The sequence below is a fragment of the Pseudomyrmex gracilis genome, unplaced genomic scaffold (genome assembly GCF_002006095.1).
Source record: "Pseudomyrmex gracilis isolate BER0280 unplaced genomic scaffold, ASM200609v1 scaffold_122, whole genome shotgun sequence".
Taxonomy (NCBI): Eukaryota; Metazoa; Arthropoda; class Insecta; order Hymenoptera; family Formicidae; genus Pseudomyrmex; species Pseudomyrmex gracilis.
The window spans coordinates 171494-176907 of NW_018020706.1; positions in this window are offsets into that span (position 1 = coordinate 171494).

Sequence of the window (5414 nt, forward strand, 5' to 3'; positions counted from 1 at the left end):
ATTAGCGTTTCACGACGTCAGTTGTTCTGAAGCGCTGCCGATTTCCAATCACCACTGTCGAACTTTGAGCAGTAGCAAATCATATGTAGTTGTCATACCGCTCCGAAAATCAACCGTGATTCTAACAACCCGATATCCGAAAAAACCAAAAAAAAAAAAACCAAACTTTGCGGCGGAGAACCGCTGCCCGTCGAGCGAGCGAACCGAAGCGTACCAACCCCCGTCTATTCGGCAATAGCCTAAATAGTAACGGTGCTCATTTACGTAAGGATTTAAAATATTGAAAATACTAACAGTGATGTTAATAACGAACGCCCAGGATCAAACATAGTAATAATGCCAATGTATACTCGAATTCACACCGAACTTCACCACACGTCCAATTATTTAATTGGTCTTGCGTAAGAGTATTTTTGAATAAACTTAAATGTTAATACTTTGAATAAAAATAATTTATATGCTCATAAGAATAAAAACGGCTTCAACTAATTAAACTTTGAACTTCTATCCTGAAAATTCATTCCTGTAATCTCATCACGTGATCACTAGGTCCTGTCCCAGGTAAATTAGATTCGTTTCTAAGACCTAAAAGAGGACCGACGAGTAAGAAAACGTTAGACAAGTAATATCGGCAAATCCGTTGACTTGACTACGTCGTTGAACAGTCTCGCTCGACTCGCATGCTTGCCTTATCTCATTAGATCAGTGTGCCGAGATATAATACACAAAAGTGTCGTGTGTCAAGTTGCGTTCCTCCGTTAGGACCCGATCGTAATCGTAGGTCAGGACGTAACAACTGAGTTTTGTAAAAAAAAAGAAAGCGAGTTACAATAATAAAGGTTTATATTGCGTTCATGGAGGTGTTATACACAATCATAAAACGTGCTACCCGCGATCCTGCCATTCAATTTACGAAGATTTCTACGGTCTTCAAAGTTTACGTTTCGATCGACTACAAGAGGTCTGGCCCTTCGATTGAGGCCAATACTCTATGCTCAAAATTCCCGGACTTCTCAGCTATCGGATTGCCCTTGGAATCAAAAACAGTAAACTTACACGTGATTCCCAAACTTTCCACCAGAGGCGTTGCTGCAATCTTTGTCTTGATCCGACAAAGAACGCTACCTTCTGGACAGTGTAGCGGCTGAAGCAGCCGATTCGAAGGTCACTCGTCACTTCAGCATCCTCTTAAGGGTTGTTGCACACGCACACGCCTACGCACACGCGCGCGCGCACACACACACACACTTTTTCTGATATTGGTTCTTGATTTTATATTTCTAACATTTCTTCCTCCAAATATTATTTATCCAGTATATTATTACAGTATAATATACTGGAATTATTACAGTATAATATTATTTCTCCAAGTATTCTTGACCGCTTAACTTTTCGATGTATCAAATATTTTTATATTGATACATTGAAAAGATAAGATAAAGCAATGTGCTTTTTTTTTTTATTAATCCAAATATTAAGAACTTAAAATACTACACGAAAACAACAAGACATTGGAATCTTTTAATAAAGTTCACTTTTTGTGCTAAAATAAAAAGATAAAAAAACAAAGAAAAATAAAAAACTATGTAAGATAGGACAGAAAAGTTTTTAAAATTATTTTAAAAAATTCATTTTATCGAGATTTTTATATTTTAACAATTAAGAATAATGAGTTTTAGGCTCTTTTAGTTACAAACTATGCGAAATTTTGAATGGTCATAGAAGCTTTACGTTGAGGATATGTTGCGTAACAATATATATATATATATATGTATATATTATACTTCACGTGTAAATTTTTATACGTGAATTTGAAATAAAATTTCAATTTCTAAATTCATACAGGATGCTGTACCTACTTACAACACGTGAATATGAAGTATCCCCGTTTATTCACCTAACTAATTTTAAAATATTGCAAAAAAAACACTAAAAATATATATATACAGAGTAAGGCAGTTAAAACAGGCCACCTGAATAACTTGAAAATTATAAGTTTTATAAAAAACTATTTAAGACAAAAGTTATACGGTTTTGAGAGAAAAACATGATAACCTTAATAATTTAATTATAGATGGTGCCACTTTCGAGATTGCATTATGGCGGCTATTTCTTTAAATAGAAGTCGATTTTTTTTAGAACCGAATGTTGTAAGCGGCAATGAGACGAATACAACGGCTTTTTTATTTTTTGAATTTGGATTATTTTTCACTGAGTTACAGCGTTCCAAAGTTTACGCACACACACGCTAACTCAGGCCACCTGACAACTCGCTTACTTTTCATCGTAGACAAAAATACATCAAATCAAAGTTGCTTGGTTTTGAAAGAAGCATAATCTGATATTAATAGTTTTTTTTATAAGTGGAAGTGTAAAAGAGATATCAAAGTCATCTTCATATTGTTAAATAGAATGATATTTTATTTATTTTGATAGAGTGTTTTAAGACAAATGCAATGACCTATAATCGAAAATCATTCATGATCACTAAAGGTCAACTGAAATGGAAAATACATTTCGAACGTTTTCCAGACTTGACACTTTTAGATTTCTATTTATGGGGAAACAAGTATACCGTGACATACCAATAACGAAAGATGACATGCAAGAATGTACAAGAAGAGCTTGCTCTGTGATAGGGCCAAATGAAATTCGTCGTACAGTATTATCCGTATTGGAACGTTTTAGAGCATGTATCAATGTTCAAGGTCACCATTTTGAACACTTGTACTAGATTACTGCATCCGTCTTAAAACGCTCTATCAAAATAAAAAATCATATCATTCTATTTAACAATATGAAGATGACTTTGATATCTCTTTTACACTTTCACATATAAAAAAACTATTAATATCAGATTATGCCTCTTTCAAAACCAAGCAACTTTGATTTGATGTATTTTTTTCTAAGACGAAAAGTAAGCGAGTTGTTCAGGTGGCCTGTGTTAGCGTGTGTGTGCGTAAACTTTGGAACGCTGTAACTCAGTGAAAAATAATCCAAATTCAAAAAATAAAAAACCGTTGTATTTGTCTCATTGCCGCTTACAACATTCGGTTCTAAAAAAAATCGACTTCTATTTAAAGAAATGGCCGCCATAATGCAATCTCGAAAGTGACGCCATTTGTAATTAAATTGATAAGGTTATCATTTTTCTCCTTCAAAACCATATGACTTTTGTTCTCTTAAACATTTTTCTGTAAAACTTATATTTTCCGTTATTCAGATGCCCTGTGTTTTAACTGCCTCACCCTGTATATATATATTTCTTACGCAACATACACTCCCAGCGTAAGGCTCCTATGACCATTCAAAATTTTATATTTTAATTTCAATATAATTCAGAAATTGTTTCAATATTTTTTTTCCAAAAAAACAAAAATAAGAAACTGCCTGTCAAGACAATAAAAAAAAAGCGTTATTCGATTATTACTTTGTCTGTCGAGACCTATATTTGCAGACAAATGTGCAGATTATGAATTCTTCTCGCGAAATAGAACTGCACTCGCCTCAAATTTCCCGTCTCATGCTGCGCAAATTATTTCACGCGCGCGGTTCATTTGCCGGTTGGAAATTTCTGTTTTTAGGAATAACCGCGGGCATGAATCGAGAATTGCTTGCTCGCTCTTTGGTATGCAACACCGTACGCGCAATACGAAGTACAAGCGATCGTAATTGCGCCAATTAGAAAGACCCGCGTTCTCGAGAGGTGAAAAGCGCAATGGGGAATACATAAATCGTGCGGAAGCGCGACTTTTCGTGAGCGAATCCCCGCGAGCGCAAAGTTAAAACGCGCGGCGACGCGGTAAGATATATTAAGAGTACCGTAGGGATAGTGCGATTCATTCTTTGCGAACTTAATTAAGTCGCGCTTCCTGGGAATAGAGAAAGAGAAGATGAGGGTGTCTAGAAACACGACTTCGTTTATAACGCGCCTCCAAGTTTTTAATTAGACCCTTGGTTCTCTCTTTTCGAAAAGTCTCTGCGGATTGTGCGATATAAAAGTGAGAATGCGCGATTCTTTGGATAATAAGGCAAAGGGGAGAACAGTTTAACTTGATAATTTATTCAGCAGTCCATTACTAGATGTAATCAAAAATGTGACATCTGGTATACAGTAAAGTAATAATAATATTGATATACGAGGGCCGTATGATAAGTACCCGTGTTTAACGACAGATNGCATCACTGACTCAAAGTCTGTATACCATCGTTTAAGGTCATCGTCCGAACGACGTCAGTCAAAATTTCAGACAGATTTATCGAATAGTTTTGTTTCGACAACTGTTGAAAGTAGTCAAGTTTGTGTTTGTTTGCAATCATGGAAAAAGAGCAATATCGGTTAGTAATGATTCTTTTTTTTGGATGGGAAGATGTGTGTTTCGTATTTAATGGGGATTTTTCGAGTCACAACGTTTCAACGGTTCACTGAACAAGTTTATTGTATCGTTTATTGCACTACAATTAAATTAAATCACAATAAAGAGAGTAGAGTTCCGTTGACAGGATTATTGTTACATTGGTTGTTGTATTAATTACGGCGATAATATATAGAACTTGGTCTGTTTGACGAGAAGACTCGGCTTCTAAATAATGATATTTAAGAGAACTCGGTCTCGTTTGAAGACTCGGCTTCTAAAACGCGTTAACGCACTCCCGAAGACTCGACCTCGAGAACGTGATCACGTTTATTGAAGGTTTCACTAATGATACGTTAACGTTTGTAGAGAATTCGATTTTTAAGACTCGGTCTTTTACGTGTTATCGCTGCAGCGGACGGAGAAGATCTGCCTATCATCGCGAAGAATTTTCACGATCACAAGAAAAAGATGAGAATCGCCACGTTCTTGCGTGTTTTGTTAACATGTGAAATATCACATGCATTTACGTGAATAACGAAATCTTGATTTCGTCAATATATCGATCGAAATATGTCTCTACAGAACAACGTGTGAGGAAATCAAAGTNAAATTGCATGCCGTTTATAAGGACCATGCACCTTCGATGACTACCATCAGATATTAGTACAACGAATTCAAGCGTGGCCGAACATCCGTTTTTAATGAAGAGCGCCCAGGTCGTCCGATTGAGGTAACTATGGAGGATATGGAAACAAAATCCATGATATCGTGTTAGCAGACCGCCGGGTGAAGATCAGAGAGATTGCTGACATTGTAAACATCTCAATTAAACGCGTACAAAATATCTTACACGAAAAATTGGGCATGAGAAAGCTATCGGCGAGATGAGTGCCGCGTTGCACGACAACGCACCAGCTCATTTGTCCGCAATCGCCACAGCAAAACTGGTCGAATTACGCTACGAATTACTGTCTCATCCACCCTATTCTCCAGATTTGGCCTCCTGCGATTTCTATTTATTTCCAAACATGAAAAAATGGCTTGGCGGAAAGCGGT